At 44.4% G+C, this 18,983-nt stretch overlaps 1 protein-coding gene across 27 annotated transcripts in view; it reads left to right on the forward strand.

Annotated features, from left to right (window-relative positions):
- The window catches only part of GPHN (gephyrin), a 603,244-nt gene that overhangs the window by 257,682 nt on the left and 326,579 nt on the right, over positions 1–18,983 (forward strand). The window lies entirely within an intron of this gene.

Consider the following 18,983-nt stretch of genomic DNA (forward strand, 5'->3'; position numbering starts at 1 on the left):
CTCTACCTCTCTATACAGTGTTCTAAAACCTGATGTCCGGGTAATTCAGCGGAAGAGCCCTGCATTCCCATGCATAGGATTAGAAACCTCAGCTCTATTATATGGATACTGTAACCTGCAGTATCTGCAGATTTTATTTCCATATCTGCTTCATATTATGTAAATTAGGTTTTATTCTCAGACACGCAACAAATTCCCTTCACTTGGGCAATGTGTGACTGCCCCATGATGATCCACTGCTGACTGTACTGCTGCAGATTCTCTGTGCCCCTCATAGAAGTGTACTTACTTTAAAAATACCCATCCCATTGAAAAAGTGCCTCCTGTAGGGCAAAGTAAGAAAGAAGAATGTATTATCTTCGCCCCTATTGTAATAGTCTACTGTGCTTTCTGGAGTCTTCAGCCTACAAACTAAGGGTACGTCTATACAGGGATTAAAAAACCCTGCAGCACAGCTGTGGCTGGCCTAGGTCAGCTGTCTTGGGCTCGCGGGCACAGGCTTCTGGGCTAAAAATTGCTGTATAGACCCTTCACCCTTGCAGGGTCCCAGAGCATAGGCTCCAGCCCAAACCCGAATGTCTGCACAGCAATTTTCTAGCCCTGGAGCTGGAGCCCCATGAGCCCAAGTCAGCTGACCCAGGCCAGTTTTTTTATTCCAGTTTTTTTTATGTGGACATGGCCTAAATCTCCAATGGCTTTTGAAAGACTTTTTTCTCCTTTGTCTAAACCATGTGAATTTATGGCTGTTTTTATGAGGGTGATTTTTCTGGTTCTGCATATTTTTTCTCTCATGAAGCTTCAAATCCTGCTCATGTTGTTTAATGAGCTGGCCGGTCAAGTATCTGATGCCCTAGTAGGAACTTTTAAAGTCACTGAGCACATTTTTCCTTAAACCTAGTTGACATTCTTGTCTGTTTGATTTAATGTATGACTTCCATAGTTAAATTACCAATCAGATGGAACAGTCTAAAATCATTCCTCGGTTCTGTAACCATGTAGTCATCCAACACACAAATTGTTTCTTCTTCTACATGGCAGTACATTTTTAAGATTCTCTCTGCATTTGAAAGCAGGTTAAAATATTTTGTTTAGAAACTGGAAATTCTGAGCAAAGAGCTAGTTTTTCAGCCCAGTTCAGATGCAGTACCACTCTCTCTTCTTGTAATCTACTGGAACCATGGCACTAGAAACAATGAAGTACTGATCTTCCTTCTAAGAAAACATTTGAAGAGCAGTTTATGTATGCTATTCTTATCCTAAAATGACGTATTTTCAGATGGTGTTTCATGTGGCAGTACGTTATACAGTATTCTTGATGCCAGACCGTCTGCCAGAGTTTAAAAAAAAGAAAATTTTAAACCTATGTATTACAATAAATAATTTCTGTATTGTTTGTACATATATAGTTTCTTTTCATTCAAGGGTCTCAATGCACTTTACAGTCAATGAAGCCTCACAATCTCATAGTAAAATGTGTAGATTTTATTAATGGTGGATGCATCCTTTGAATTAGAAGTTTTATGAGGCTTTTTGAACAATTTTCAATGAATTTGTTAAGTGAAAACAAAAACCTAAAAAAATTGTTGGAGTTGCTCATAAAATTTCCATCTTTCTTCCTTTCCCCAATTCTAATGCCTCCATTTACTTGGCTTCTGCTGGAAGGAGACAGTCAGGGCCGGCTCCAGGCACAAGCGAATCAAGCAGGTGCCTGGGGCGGCAAATGTAAAGGGGCGGCAGGACGTTGGGCGCTGGGGCGGCAATCCGCCCATGGCGGTGGCAGGAATTTGGCGGCCGCTCCGTCACAGCGCTTTTTGTGCTCGGCGGCAATTCGGCAGCGTGGACGCGACTCTTCTTCGGCCACACCATCACTCCGCCTCCGTGTTCGGCGGCAAGTTTTGGGGTTTTTTTTTGCCGCTTGGGGTGGCAAAAACGCTGGAGCCGGCCCTGGAGACAGTGGTGAAATTTGTGATCCCTGCCCACTCCTTCATTCCATGGGGAGGAGTAATAAAGATGCTGCATTTCATCCCTCTCAAATTTCTTCAGATTTCTTTTATTACCTTTTGTGTCTTCTCAGGGCCAACTGTTCCCCCTCCATTGTTTTCTGGGGTTACAGACTCCCACATCTTCAGCGAGGCACCAAGGAGGCTCATGAAATACAAGTTCAAGGAGAATGATCTTCAAAGGGAAGATAGTCTACCCACCTATCACAGGCAACAGCAGGATCAGGAAGCCCCCTATCCCACTGTACTATGCCTTTAAGCACTGTTAGGTAGAGGTGCCCCATAGTGCACTAGGTTCTTCTTCAAGTGGTATCCCCACAGGTGCTCCACAGTAGGTGCAGCAGTGCTTTTATGTCTGGAATCAGAGATCTTCATAGCAGTGCCCGTTGGACCACACATGCGCAACTTCCCTCCCTCGTGTTGTGTGCGGGATGTATATATAGCACTGTGCAGTCTGACCACCCTCAGTTCCTTCTCTACTGCTGTGGTCTGGAATGGAACCCTTAGCAGAGCCTGGTTTCCCTTTAGATTGTGCCTTTCTCCGTTTCTTCTCTTGTAGTTAGCTAGTTCCTCCTTTTTTCTTTCTCTTTCCCTAAAAAAAATAAAAATAATTATTATTTTACTTCCCTTACAACTCTATACTCTTAGGTTACTGTAGTCTTCGTTTGCCTCTCTCCCTTCCCGTCAGAGAAGCTATTGCCTCACCCTTATGCCTGGCTCTCCTGGATTTAAGTGGTGTGTGTCATTTGGGGCCGCCTTTTCCGTAACAGTCAGTCATGGACAGTGTATCCGTTGCCTTAGAGAGGGACATGTTCCCGAGAAGTGTTCCCACTGCCTGGGCTTAAAGCCGACAGCACTCAAGGACAGGGACATTAAACTAAAATTAATCCTAATGGAAAAGTCCCTTCCATCAGCTTTAGGACCCGGGTTCCTACACCTCCCCGGAGAGACCCTCATGCTCTACGCGGTCATCTACCAACCCTCACTCCCCATGCACGAGTAAGAAAAAGACATCTTCTGACGGCTGAGGGTAAGAAAAGAGTGGACCCTTCCTTGGCTCCTGAGGCAGAAGCTGCGAGAATGCCATCCCTGGCTAGATCCGTGGCATCAACAGCTTCTAATAAGGGGCATAACTCTGCTGTTGGACCGAGTACTCAGTCTCCAAGAAATGATCTAAAGACTCTACTAAAGCACAGCACCAGCTATCAGTGCCACCTTCTGTCATTGACAACTGAAGCAAGCCCTTTACTTCATCTGTGGCCCCAAGACTTTGTGGCACCAAAGAAGCCATTGGCACTGATATCAGTAGCAGTAAAACTGCCAGCTCCTGTAAAACCGCTGGCTCCGGTGAAACTGTCGGCTGCGACTACATTTGTGGCACTGAAGCCCTGTACACAGAAGCCCTCGGCACTGAGGAAGCCACCAGTACCGACATTGGCACTGACTAAATCAGTAGCTCCAAAAACCTCTCTGGCGCCACCTGCTGACTTTTCTAAATCTCACAGCTTGGCACTATGGTCTGCACGGCACCGACTATGACCTACCCACCTCAGGAATTTAGACACATATCAGATCTGGCAGTTTCAGACACTCCAGACTCCTTGGACGGAACCTACCACAAGTCTCTCCATCCTCACAGTCCAGACACTCTTCACTCTTTCCACCAGGAACAGTGCCTCCTTTCCTAGTGAGCCCAAGGAAGAGTATGAAGAATCTATTGCCTGTTCCACATCAGGGCAAATGGCACCAGCCTGCTAGGCTTATCCTCCCACAATGCAGGGTACTCAATCTTTTCAGGCCCTCCGCATATCCCCCTCCCACCTAACTGGCCATATTGGGATCCCTATGTCACAGATAGAGCACAATTTGGCAACCCTTCAGCACAAGAGATTCAGAGGCCTCCTTCCATTTGCTCCGCAGTGGCCTCCTGACCTCCAGAACCACAACCTCCGCAAATACTGCAGGAGGAGGAGGAACAGAAAGAGGGGCAGGACGAAGAGTTATCTCCAGCCCTGCACTTCTCTGCATCTTCACCCGAAGAAGCAATTATGCTGCCACCTCCAGCAGCAGCTGATGATTTCAGAAACTTCCAGGACTTATTCTGTAGAGTGGCTGATTCACTGAACATCCCCCTTGAGGAGGTCAAGGAACAGCAACATGAATTTATTGACATCCTCCATACCTCCTTGACATCAAAGATCGCACTGCCCCTCAGTGGGGCCCTACTTGAACTTGCTAACCTCCTTTGGCAGATTCTAGCCTCTACCCCACCCACCTGCAAGTGGGCAGACAGAAAATTTTATGTGCCAGCAAAATGAGCTCTTTCTCTTTTCGCATTCTACCCTGAAATCCCTTGTGGTAAATGCAGTGCTGGAGAAGGGAGGACAGTACCAATCCTGAGCTGTTCATCTTGACTGTGAGTGGAAGCGGTTGGATTTATTTGTCAGGAAGACTTATTCATCCACTACCCTCCAATTTTGAATTTCTAATTATGAGGCCCTCATGGCCAAGTACAACTATAAGAACTGGAGGAGCTTTGTCAAGACCTACCAGAGGCAAAAAGAAGAGCAATTCCTTGCCCTAATAGCTGAAGGCCACTTAATAACCCACACAGCTATGCAGACCTCCCTAGATTCAGCAGACATGGCCGGCCGATCCATTGCTACCTCGGTAGTAATGAGATGCGCATCCTGGTACACCTTTCAGGATTCCCTAAGGAGGTGCCATTTGAGGGACAAAAACTCTTCTCCAAACGTACTGACAATGCCTTACATTACTTAAAGGACTCCTGCGCCACCTTAAGATTTCTCGGAATATACACCCCACCGCCAAAACAGAAATCAGGGAAATACCAGCTTCCCCCACAATCGCAACCCCAGCCATACTATCCACAACAACAGTTTGATAACCAACGTTGTCACCAAAGACCCCTCCGCAAACAGGCGCAGACAACCGCCCACATAAGGAGCACCATCTCATACATCTTCCACTAAACAACAATTTTGAAGGTGTGGTTGAGGTCCCAAGAACCTCTCACCTGCTCCAGTCAGACCTACCATCGCTACTATCTGTAACATCTCTAGCACATCAACAGCACATCAACCTACTAGCTCCATTTTTGCCATCTTGGATGCTCATCACTTTGGACAGATGGATCCTGGAAATAGTCCAGCAGGGATATTCCATCCCCTTCCTAGCTACAACCCCCCCCCCCCCACCTTCAGGGACCACTCTCACGACTCCATCCTTGGTGGGAAGGTGAAACATTTTCTTCAACTGGGAGCCTATCCCTTACAACACGGGACATGGTTTCTACTCCCACTACTTCCTCATTCAGAAGAAATCTGGCAATTAGCGTCCTATCCTGGACCTTCACTATCTGAACAAGTTTGTCAAGCTGCAGCGATTCAAGGTGGTCACTCTCTCCACCATAATCCCAGCACTGGAACTGTGGTTCTCGTCCCTCGACCTGCAGGATGCTTATTTTCACATCGCCATGCATCCCACCCAGAGACCGCTTCCTATGATTTGTCGTCAGCAATGGCCATTATCAATACCGGGTGCTACCCTTTGGACTATCCACAGCACTGTGAGTTTTTTCCAAGGTACTTGGAGTGGCCACATCCTTCTTAAGGAAAAAAGGCATCACCATCTTTTTGTACCTGGATGATTGCCTTCTCAAAGCTCCTTCAGAGGCCGAAGTGCTCTAAGCGGTCCATACGACAATGACTCTCTTTACAAGATTAGGTCTCCTCATCAACCTTGAAAAATCCACACTAACACCAGTGCAGAAGCTAGAGTTCATTGGCGATCTACTCGATGCCATACAAGCAAGGGCTTTTCTCCCACCTCACAGGGTCACAGCCAGAACAGACCTGATATCCAGTGCTCGAATATGCCCCCAGATCTCAGCATGCATATGCCTCCACCTTCTGGGATATATGGCTGCAGCTATGTTTGTTGTCAAGCATGTAAGGCTCCATATGAGGTGACTTCAGGGCTGGCTTCGTACTGTATACCTCCCCCCCAAAACACAGCATGCTAAAACTTCTGTCCATGCTAAGTCAGGTCAAGGACTCTGCTGTGGTGGACACATCCTAAAAACGTTTGGATTCCCCTTTCTCCAACCCTCAAGTACCATGATGCTAACCACTGATGCCTCCCTCATTGGCTGGGGAGCACACCTCGGCAAACACACCATACTGGGCAGATGGACACCCACCGAATACACCCTGCACATCAACCTCTTAGAAATGAGGGCGGTACAAAATGACGGCTGTCATTTCTTACCACTCTTAAAATCTCGCTGCAAGTACTACATCAACAGGCAGGGTGGAGTGAGATCCCATTCCCTATGCTCAGAAGCAATCAAATTATGGAATTGGTGTATCTGCAATGGTTACGCTAATAAAAATGATACCAACAGGATCTTGTAAGAGGGACAAGGCAAATTGCCACGTGTATTTTAAATACAACAAAATATTCCTATATGCAATTTCTATATAGATCCATTCACACACACAGACATTCACACACAAGTTCTACATAAAGGTTGTTATAGTTACCAGCCTAGATGTTGCTCGTGCCAGGTCACTGGCCAGGTGGCCTGGACACGAGAGTGGAGCCGAGTCATTGTCAGATGCGCATCCGATGCTCCTGGAGGGTGGTCGTAGAACCAGACTCAAAGAACACAGTCCCTGGACCCAATTTTTATAGGTCTCTGGTTCAGTACAAGTCTATGGAAGTTGCTTCATCCTGCTGAATTTACAATTGAGATGACCATCAATCAGCTCAATCAGCAGGTGGTACATCCATGACGGCTCCATGCTGGCTAGGTGTTATCTTCTTGTTCTTCCTTGATGCATTTTGGGTGGATTCCGGTTCGCCCTCGGGGGTCATCCGGTTATCTCCACTTTGCATATTCTTCGGCCCATGGATATCAAGGTTGAAATTCTTAGGATTAAGCTGGCACCATTTACTAACCAATTATTTCCCTTCTGCAGGCTCTCAATTCCATGCACTCATCATTCATTCTTTTACTTAACAACACAATCTATGACTCTTGATTCATTTAACAAGTTTTATCCCACTATCTATTTTTCCATCTTTGGATACCAAGATTTACATAGACATGACAAGGGGCCCCTGCGGGGGAAGAGTATTAGGGTGTTGTTTTAAAGAACAGCATTGTTTCCTCAAAGTTCTTATCACTTTCCAGCACAGACTCTTTGTCCTGTACCGGCCTGAAATAATTAGCACTTTGGCCTTGCATTTGTTACAGAGTGAAATTCAACAGCATGGAACTGATGTTCATACCTTTTTACAATACCTATATACTCTTTTGTCTATCTTTATTTCTACTACTACATAATTATAATTCTATCATACCTATATAACTGTGAGGGCAACCCAACACAACAACATCTCCATGTTGGCTGCATATCTCCCCAAACATTACCGCGGACACCCTGAGCAGGACTTTTTCACACAAGCATGAATAGGGGCTAGATATGAGAGTGCTCCAACCCATATTCCATCAATGGGGTCACCCTACTATAGACCTTTTTGCCACTCAGTGCAATACCCGTTGCCCTCAATTTTTCTCCAGAGTGGGCCTGGGACGCAGCTCACTGAGGGATGCATTTCTCATAACTTGGAATGCCCCACTTCTCTGTGCTTTCCCTCCTTTTCCTCTTCTGTTCAGAGTCTTACACAAGATACATGAAGACCGTGCTCGGGTTATACTAATAGCCCCAACATGGCCATGACAAGTCTGATACACTTACCTGCTTCGCATGACACTATGCTGGCCTATCAACCTTGATCCAACATCTTGGCTCTTCTCACAAGACATGGGGCACATTTGCCACCCCAATCTGCAACTGCTCCACCTGAAAGTGTGGCTCCTTCATGGCTGCGGGGTCCGGAAATAGCTTGTTCAGAGTCAGTAAGACTCATACTAATAAATAGCAGGCACAACACTACCAGGTGAACCTATGTGCATAAGTGGACCAGGTTCCACCTTTAGTTTGCTGCAAGGCAGGTTAACACGGCTCATGCCCCATTGACTCTCATACTGGACTATCTCCTTCAGCTGAAAAAGAATGGATTAGCTAATAGTTCTCTGTGCGTACACCTGGCTACAATTACTGCATTCCACTTCTCTGTGGAAGGATACTCAGTTTTCGTACACCCTCTAGTTAAGCATTTTCTAAAGGGTGTTCAAAATCTATACCCACACATACATTTCCCTATTCTGCCCTGGAACCCTAACCTAGTTCTCCGCTCTTTGACTAGACCTCTGTTCGAACCAATGGCAACATGTTCACATCTCCTTCTAGCAATGAAAATGGCCTTTCTCATAGCCATCACATCGGCGCAACGTGTGGGAGAAATCTCAGCCCTTATGGCATACCCACTGTATATGGTGTTTTATAGAGACAAAGTAACTCTTCGTCCACAGCCTAAATTTTTGCCAAAAGTTATAACATCTTTCCATCTGAATCAACCCATACATCTCCCCTCCCTTTTTCCCAAACCGCTCAAAAATCAACAGGAAGTGGCTCTCCACACCTTAGACGTGAGACATGTATTATCATTCTGTTGGGATAGAACCAAGCCATTTCGAAAATCTCTGCATCTCTTTATATCCACCGCCAAATGGTCTAAGGGTACGGCTTTATCAAAACAATGCCTCTCTAAATGGATCTCACAGTGCATGTATCTAGCTTATGAACTTCACAATAAACAACCACCCACCTCTATTAGGACACACTCCACACAAGCTCTTTCCACCTCCATTGCATTCTTTAATAATGTTCCCATCATAGATATATGTAAGGCTGCCACTGGGCGTCCTCAGTTACATTCGCCCAACACTATGCCATCATGCAAGATTCCTCCACGGATATCGTCCTTGGACGTAAGGTCCCATCCTCAGTCAGACCAGCAGCTCTGAAGCCCCAACCTTTCAGCTAGGGGCACTGCTTTGTAGTCACCTACAGTGGAGCCCCCATGGGGACACCACTCGAAGAAGGAGAGGATTACTCACCTTGTGCAGTAAGTGAGGTTCTTTGAGATCTGTGTCCCCATGGGTGCTCCAGTACCCGCCCTTCTTTCCACAGCTTCAGAGCGTAACATGAAGCTCTGTGGTAGAGCAGGAACTGAGGGCAGTCGGACCACATAGCGCTATATTGTACGTTCTGTGCACAGTGCGAAGGAGGGGAGCTGCGCATGTGCAGTCCAATGGGCAGTGCTATTGAAGATCTCTGACTCCAGACACAAAGGTGCTGCACCTATAATGGTGCACCCATGGGGGGACACATCTCGAAGAATCTCGGTTACTGCACAAGGTGAGTAACCCTTTCTTAAGGAGAACTCTGCTCTGGTATCACCCATATGTAGGAAAACCACTCTCAGGCCTATACAGAAGTGGGGTTTCCCTTAGCCAGATAGAGGTGTCTTTTATCTTAGTGCAGTTTGGGTCCTCCCTGATCCATGTGCTTAAAGGGTCATTGCAGGAATACATGAAAGAGTTATTCCTAGTCCTGGTGCTGCCAAATTCAGGGCAGCAAAGGTGACCTGCCACCTATACATTGTTATTTGCATTAGGAGGAGGGCAATGGGCCTCCTTGACATCTTTACCAAGGACGCAGGATTAGGGAGGGAGCAGCCTCTTACCCCAAAGTTGGGAAGGGTTGGCCATCAGCCTCCCCCCACCACTGCAGAAGATGTCAAAGACGTATAATGGACAGGTTTCTAGGGTTAGAGGAAACTAAATGGAGTTGGTGGTGTCTCTATGACCTCTCCCTATGGGAGGAAGGAAGAGCAGGATATCAAACGCTCCTTTCCCCTTCTGAAGGGAGGGAGAACATCACTTTTCAGTACTTTTAAGCTATTCCATTTTGAAATTTTGGGAAAACACCTATCTCTTCTGTTTTTAACTTTTTTTCTTTTTCCCTTAGAAAAGTGGGGAATCTTTTACTTTTAACTTTCTCTTTAAGTGAGAGAAAGTAATATAAAGTAATATTGGCATTTTTTTCCAGTTGGAAAACTGTCAGAAAGTGAGGGGGAACCCATTTTCACACTTTGTTACTGTTTTACCGTGATCAAAAGTTGAAAAACAGTAGGAAGGTGGGAGAAAATATAGGTTTTTCCTCACTTTCTTAATTTTCAGTTGCTTTCAAAGGAAAACCATTTTTTTCAACAGGAAACTTTTGAATTATGATTTTTCCCATGAAAATTCATGAGGGAAAAATCATATTTTCTAGCTAACTCTATCTGCTATTGTCAGCAACAGACAGGAACTGATAGAACATGGACTTCAAATCATTTAATTTCTTAACCTACTTTAGATCCCCAAATGTTCATGTGGACTCAAAATTAGAAAAAAAAATGGTCATATCCCTAATTATTATAGTCATCTTAGAGTGAAGCTAAGGGACAGATCCTTAGCATCTGATACATCCTGCAACTGAAAATGGATGTAATGCTGCCTGACCCCAGGGCAGCTGCTCATTCCCTTTGCATAGGGAAATTCCGGCTTGGCATATAGCCATCTATATGAGCTCTATACCAACCTCTCTACCTTCCAACATTCAGGCGGCAAGGCCAAAACAATTTGCTATGATAATTCCTGGAAGGTTTAACACCTACTAGGTGGCCTTTACAAGACTGCATAAATTAAATCAGGCTGAGTCTGCTTTAATCTATGCCCCCAGGATTGGGGAAGAGCACAGTTTCCTTTCTTTAGGGTACCTTTGCTGCCTAACCCCCTTCAGTCCTGCGTTGTATGTGGTTCAGCTAGACTTGAAGATTTGGCTAAGGAAGTTTGCCTAAGGTTGCACAAGCCAGTGTTAGAGTTGGAAATAAAGCCTAAGAATGCTGATTCCCAGTCCTCTGATTTGTTTACAAGCACATGTTCATTCTCCAATAACATTTCAGGTCTTTAATAGCCTGCATAGTTTATTAATACATCAAAAGAGAGAATTCCCTTTTGGTAAATAGCATGAATGTAATTGTAAAATAGGTCTGGAAAAACACGAGCAGAGTGATTTTTTTTTTTTAATAAAAGAGGAAAGCACAATTTCACTGATGACATGTAGCTTTCTGATAGCAGTGAAAGCCTTAGCATCATTTAGACAGCATGATCTGCCTGCGAAAAGATTAATGTTAATTAAAGTGGCATCTGAAAACTTCTGCAAATGACAGCAGGCAAGCTGGATGCAGTTATTTTAACACTACATTGCATTCAGCATTACTCATTTATTAAGGTTTAACAGATGAATCAATAGCTCAGCTTCTCATGACACTCCCTAAACATAGAACTGCATAAAAGGACATATTTGGTCAGAGCTAAGATTATGAAAGCAAAACAACACTGCCTCAGTCCAAGGCCACCTAAGAAGTTTAAAAATGCATATGTATTTCATAGAAGAATAAATGTATTTCTAAATGATATTTGAAAAGGATGATAATGACAGGGAAAACCCATCACAATTCTAACTTGCAAACTACACAGAAAAGAATTTGATGTATACAAAGAGATCCTGACATGTTTTGGCTTATTTTCAGAATATTAGTGTTTTAAAAAATATAAATACACTGCCAGACAGAGGTTGTGCTGGCAGTGTCAGTAGAAGGTACTTCAGAGAAATCTTAAAATCATATATTTCAATTTCCCTCAGATCAGATGCACAGATTCTTGGGCTGACCTGCAGTCTTGGTTTGCTTTTCATGTTCTTCAGACATGCTGTTTTCTTATCACTCATCTTGAGATTTTAATCATCCTCATCTATGCGTGTGACATGGTGTAGCCCTCTTCCCCCCCCCCCCCCCCCCAATTCTCACATGGTGGGGCTGTCTGTTTGGGACAGCTAAACTGACACCAATAAAAGTGAACAATTTCAGTTCTGCTTTAACGTGCTGTTCAGAGCACTTATCAGATCAGAATAGACAGGTTTTTACTACTTTTGTGTGAAGTGCACAGCAATTTTAATGATTGGTTCTGCCCATTTGCAGCAAAGTCAGTGTGGTCACAGATTTGTGTACTGCGTTTTGCCCAGTACTGAATCATGCTCTATGTGAAAGTGGACTCAAGAAAGGGCGAGTAGCTAGTGATACTGTTTTAATTTTCTCTATATGTGAATTTTACCCTGATGAAAGGTGCCAAGTAGACACTCCTGGAAACCAAAATCCTTTCTGTATTTGTATAACAGATACATTACAGTACATTAAAAGAGTAAATCCCTTCACTATTCCCCACCCCCCAATGTGACTTACTGAAGACCTGGAGAAAGTCACCTCCAGGAAAGGCAGCCTATGAAAGGCCTTGAAAGTAAATACAAGCAGTTTATGTTTGATGCAGTAGAGAAAGGGGACCCAGTGGAGGGACTGAAATAGAGGGGTTATGGTTGAAGCAACAGACCAGGAAAATTATCTTTGCAGCACCATTCTGAATGGAAAAGAGCAGAGCAAGTTTGTATTTGGCACAGAGAGAAAGATGTTGCAGTATCCAAGAGGTGTGACAGAGTGTTAGCTGTGTGGATGGATAGGAAAGGTCATATCTTAGAGATGTTTTGCAGAAAGAATTGGTAATTTTTAGCTATCGCCTGCACGTGAAGACCTAGAGAGAGAGGTCTGAGTCAAAGATGATGCCCAGTTGATAGGCCTAGGTGGTGGTGATATGATCAAGAAAGAAGGTACCAGGAAGGGTTGAGGAGGGAACATTAGAAGCTCTGTTTTGGGCATGTTTAGCTTGAGTTGGCAGATAGACATGCATGAGGAAATGCTTTCTTTCTCTCCTTTTTCTTCTTTTCTTTTTTCTTTTTTTCTTACATAGTACTCTATGAATCTTTTCATGTTTCTCCCCGTTCCTTCTCTAACTGCATCCATTTTCTTTCTGTGTGTTTTGCTTTTTCTTCCTTTCCCCCAATTATTTCAGGAGAAGGAGAGATTTTGAGTTCTTTTACTCTAAGTTGTGTAAGAATAATTTGGCTCCCTGGGACATTGGTGTTTCATTATATGATTTGATTCCATAATGGTTGTAGGTGTAAGCATATCAATTGTATTGCTTTGCTATTATATTTGTCCCATAGAATTCTAAATCATAATTGTTTTCCATCAGGCCTCACTGATATAGATGAATGGGGGAGCAGTACATAAGGTGGAGCATTTTGAACTGAATGAGGTGCAGAATAGCTTGACTTCTGTGGCTGAGCTGCAAGTCGTTTATAGGATCAAGTATCTTTGTTTGTTTGTGATGCTGGGGTTCTTCTTCCGACTTAATTTAAAACTGTTTAATTGTGGTGTCAGGTAGGTCGAGCCAAGGATGGCACTGTGGGATTGGGAAATAAATTGGCTTGTGATAGTGTATGCCAGGTGTGGGCAAACTACAACCCGCAGGATTGCCAGCCCCGTGGTGCAGTGGGGCTAAGACAAAGGTTCCCTGCCTGCCCTGGCCCCGTGCCGCTAATGGAAGCCACTGGCACCATGTCTCTGTGGCACCGGGGGACGGGGGGGGGAGCGTTGCAGGCACCACCCCAGCTCCGCAGCTCCCATTGGCAGGGAACGGGGAACCACGCCCAATGGGAGCTTCAGGGGAGGTACCCGCAGGCAAAGGCAGCGCACGGAGCCCTCTGCCCCCTCCTCTACCCCTGTGGTGCCGGCGGCTTCCAGGAACGGCACGGGGCCAGGGCAGGCAGAGAATCTACCTTAGCCCCACTGCCACCCTGGAGCTGCTCAAGGTAAGTGGTGCCTGGCTGGAGCCCGCACCCTAAGCCCCTGCTGCACCCCGCACCTCTCTTGCACCCCAACCCCCCCTGCCCTGAGCCTCCTCCCGCACTCTGCATCCCTCCCTGCACCCCAGCCCCCTGCCCTGAGCCGTACTCTGTGCTCCTGTACTCTACATTCCTCCTGCACCCCAACCCCCTGCCCTGAGCCCCCTCCCTGCACCCCAACCCCCAGCTGCACCCCGCACCCCTCCCTGCACCCCAACCCCCTGCCTTGAGCCCCCTCCCGCACTCTGCGTGCCCTCCTGCACCCCTCCTGCATGCCAAACCCCTGTCCTGAGCCCCCTCCCACACTCCACACCCCTTCCTGCACCCCAGCCCCCTGCCCTGAGCCCCTCCTGCACTCCGCACCCCAACCCCCTGCCCTGAGCCCCCTCCTGCACCCCAATCCTTTGCCCTGAGCCCCTTCCTGCACACCACACCCCCTCCCACACCCTGCACTCCCTCCCACACACCAACCCCCTGCCCCAGCCCTACATTCATGACTCTGCATGCATGAAAGTGCTCTATTGTCAAGGACACTGTTTTAATATATATGTATATTAAGCAAAATGATCCCCTTCACTCTTCCCAGTTTTGCCCTTTTTTTGGTTCATTGTGACATATCTGCGCCTTGGCAGGCTCCAAGTTCTAAGAGGAAGTGCTTTATGTTGATAATTGAAGGCATTGATATGTTTGTGATTCAGTCAATCCATCCATTATAATGGCACTGGAAAAAATGAAAACCAATCCAGAACTCTGAACTTAGCAAGGTCCAAGTATGATAATTATCTAAAAGGAAGAACACAGTAAAAGCGTGTGAGGTTTCATTTTGTTTAATATGAATAATGTTGTCAATGATCAGTCTCATGATTCAGTATTTTTTCCTGAGGTAACTAATTGACAGTAATTGCTATTACGTCATCCTAACTTTGGATCACTGTCACCTTTCACATTTGGTCTGTGTCTTGCATTTAATTTTCCTATCACATATAGCCCAAGATAAAATGATTAGCCCGTGACACATATAGCTTTGATTAACACAGATCAGTCCTTTGGAAAATGGATTAAATCCACAGGGTCTGTAAAGTTTTCATTGCACAGGAAGAAAACTAAACCAGTTTAGTAGTGAAACCACTCTCATATCTAGTTGAGAAATTCCACATTTTCTCTCTGGGAACCATTTCAGATACACCAGTCAGAATTATGATCAAAACTACTCATCCTTGTTCTCTGTCAGTCAGTCTCCACCACACTATGTGGTTCCAGGCACTCACTTACAGTCCAGTTGCAAAACTGCACCACACAAATCAAAATATTTCTATTTAAAACATGTTACATTCATTAACATAAAAGTGGTAGAGTTTAATTCATCCACCTGAGTCTACTGATTCAGTTATTCTGAGTTATTTATTGACTTGATCTGGGAGAATGGTGAAGGAAAGTTTCAGGGCTGGAATCTCTGGTCTGCTAAGGCCACTTTGTTTCAGGGGGTGGATAGTGAAGATTTCACCCTGTGCAGAGGAACTTTCCACTCATGTAAATCTCACAGTAGTGGCTCTGTTTCCTCCTCTTCCCATCACCACTGGTGTAAGGAGAAGGAGGGGGGATATATTGGGAGGTTCCAGGGATAGGGCATGGGTAGGACATGGAGAGGAGGGAGCATGGCAGAATGGAGCTCTGCTACACCTCACCTCAACTGGCATAAAGTCCCTCATGGACTTTACTCCAAGTAACATGAGGGCATTTTGTGTGCAGCTCTAACTTATACCAAGGCAGAGTTGTTCTTAATCATGTGGCAGCCAACTCCCTGCAACTTTCCCTCAGCTATATTTGAGCAAAGCTCAGGCGTAGTGGAGAATCAGAGCCCTCGGTGTACTGTATTGTCATTGGCAAAAATCAGACACACAATTCACCACCAGTGAAGCTCTGCTGATGATAGCAATGGTGGAAGCTGCAGCATAGACAGGGCTGATGCATTTCTACCACTATCCTTGTATCTACCTTGCAAAATAAGACCTCCAGCAGCGAGTCTCAGAGCCCAGGTAAACTGACTTGGGATCCTGCTACGGAACTAAAAATAATAGTGTAGATGTTCCCACTCGGGCTGGAGCCCAAGCTCTGAAACCCTCCCCACTCACTGGGTTTCAGAGCCCAGGCTCCAGCTTGAGCCCAAATGTCTACACTGCTATTTTTAGCCCCTCAGTGCAAGGCCCATGAGCCCAAATTGGTTGTTCTAGGCTCTGAGACTCACTGCCATGGGGCTTTTTCTTCTTTTTCTTTCTTTTTTTTTTTTTTGCAGTGTAGACATACCCTATGTCATCTAACTGCTCATAAGTTAAATACCACGATGGTGAAAATTCCTGTGTCCTGTCTGTGCCTCAGTATCCACTGTTGCTACCATCAGTGAACGTGCACCGGTGGTCAATTATAGGGATAATTTTTCCTACTGTAGACATAGCCTACATCTTTTTCACAAAGCAGTTTCACTCCACATGCAACATATCAGTTTTAAAGGTGACCTGCTTGTAGAGAGATGTATAAGCCAGAACACATAAGCCAAATCTTGTTTGGTTTAAAAAAAATTTTTTTATTAAAAAAGCAAAATGTATAATAAATTAAAGCTGTATTTCATTATATTCTAACTTGATGTATATCTTTCTAGCTGAAAGAAAAAAACCATCCCTGCCAAGTAAGAGAGTGAGAATTTAACTGTATAAATATTTGATAATTCTCCAGTGCTTTGTCATTAAATTTTTTTCTAAATGGGTTTCACTTCTGTAGGACCTGCAAAATAATTAGTTCTGTTCTGCAGCAGAGCCAGCAGGGGGAATATTAATTAATTATATTCCCAGAGCTGTACTGTCATTATCAGTGATAGTGCTTCATGATATGAACAGAACCATGGTAGCATGTCCTTGGGGGAGAATATCAGTGCCTGTAAAATAGACACCTAATCCTGCAAATGCATACTACCAGCCGCAGTACTTATTATTGCGAATCTTAGTCCCCTTGCTTCAATAGGAGCAGTAAATGACAGTAAGGTCTTGCAGTATACAGTCTTAAAATGCACATCCTTTACAAAGGCTACTCCAGGGGTTTTGGGTAGGGAGAGCCATAGAATACACACAGTTGGCCAGCTGTTTAACAAAGAAACTTTTCTAATTTATTTAGAAACTAAAGCTATAACTGGCTCGCTCTCCCCTTGTACCAGTACCTTCTACTTAGGCATGATGTTTCTCAACTTTTTAAAAAAGTATCTTTTATACAGAATGATATTTTTAATAGAAGCTTTGATTAAGAAACACACAAGTTAAAACCAACATATTAATCTTTGCAGACAACTTTCTTTTTTTTAAAAAATAGTCAATGCATGATATAGTGGGAAAGAATTAGGATAGGCAAATAATGCCAGAGGAATGGGCTTTGATCTGGAAATGAGGACCATCAACCTTAGTTTGTAGTATAATAAAATAAAATTTCTCTAAGATATTTTTTCAGTGGTACCTCACACCAGTCTAGTTAAAAAATAGAGACTGAATGAGGATAAATATTGGAGAAATTGTGTTGATAAAAAGATTTTATGCATATGTGGTGGACATGTTTTAAAAAAATACCACAGCAATTACATACCTAACAAAATAAAGGACAAATAGATACTCAGGTCTTTGGTTACCATTTATTCAATACTCAAAATATCTTCTTCTGAAAAACAGCACACCTGTACATTTTTTTTGAATATTAACATTTGATTGATACCCCTGATTTGATAAATATGTGTAGAGTCAATAGTTTCATTCCGTTTAATAAAATAACCAAAAACAACATGTGCCAGGTGGTATAAAGAGGGTTACTCTGTAATATTGGAAGGCCCTGCTAAATAGAGAAATGTTATGATTATATTACTGTATGATATTTCTCTAAGCAAAATGATAAGTTCAGTCTTTTAATTATTCATTTTTTCATTTTTAATATTTACATGGCAATGACTTGTATATCTAGTAAAACTTCACAAATAAGTAGTTATATAAAAAATCACAGAATCATTAAGGAGATGAAATTTAATTTCCAATTTTCTAAGTGGAGATTTCAAACTCTGGAGGATTTTTAAAAATGTGAACTATTAAAAAAACATAACTATGTGACCATGGAATTTAAATGAAATTAATTTCTATAACTCCTTTACTGCTGAATTGTATGCTAGGTATGTGGATCAAAATGAATCTCGACTGCCGCGTTACATATTTGGTAATATACATCAACATGGAAGTGCCATCTTCGAACAATGCTACCTTAGGAGTGTATGGCTGAGGGGCTTTTTTTTGCGGCATGTTCAATATTTGTTTGCTATTTCAAATCTAACTCAAGAGTTGTAGCAGCCAAAAGTTTTTACCTTCTGTAGGCTTTACAATCCAATAGTTCCTGATGGTCTATGAGAAATGAGTAGTTCTGTTTGTCTCTTTCTTCCACAATTATCGCTGCACTTTCTTCCATGTTGGTCCCTGTATATGGAATGCCCTTCCGGAGTTGGTCCATAAAGCCGCTACCCTCTCTCTTTGTATAGGATACCATCCAGAGTCCAAGACTTTCCAATGGTTGACTTCTACTGAAGATCCATGTCTTCCACAATACCTATAAGAAACTTACTAATTAGTAAGGCTCTGTGTTTGTCATAGAGGTCACGGATTCCATGACTTTCCATGACTTCTGCAGCAGCCGGTGTGCCTAGCCAAGGGACCGCCTGAGCGGCTCAGGCAGCCCCTGGGCCAGTCACACTGGCTGCTGCTGGGGCAGTCTCGAGCCCCTCCACCCCCCAGCAGCAGGAGTTTCGGTGTGGGGAGGCTCAGGACTGGGGATTTGGGTGCAGGGCAGTGCTTACCTGGGGGCAGGGGCTCCCCAGAAGGATGACAGGATCTCCCCTCCCTCAGCTCCTAGCTCCACGTGTTGCCTCTGCCTACAGACACCGCCCCGCCACTCCCGTTGGCCGCAGTTCCCAGCCAATAGAAGCTGCAGAACCGGGGTTTGGGGTGGAGCAGAGGCAGCACATGGAGCTAGGAGCTGGAGGTTGCAGGTGCCTCTCAGCCCACCACCCCCCGAGCACCCATGGCATGTCCCGTCCCTTCCCAGCTGTCCCCTTTTCCCCCATGTTTTAGTCTGGGGTATATAGTAAAAGTCATGGACAGGTCACGAGCCGTGAATTTTTGTTTACTGCCCA

This window comes from Chelonia mydas, chromosome 6 (assembly GCF_015237465.2).
Source record: "Chelonia mydas isolate rCheMyd1 chromosome 6, rCheMyd1.pri.v2, whole genome shotgun sequence".
In the NCBI taxonomy this organism is placed as follows: domain Eukaryota; kingdom Metazoa; phylum Chordata; order Testudines; family Cheloniidae; genus Chelonia; species Chelonia mydas.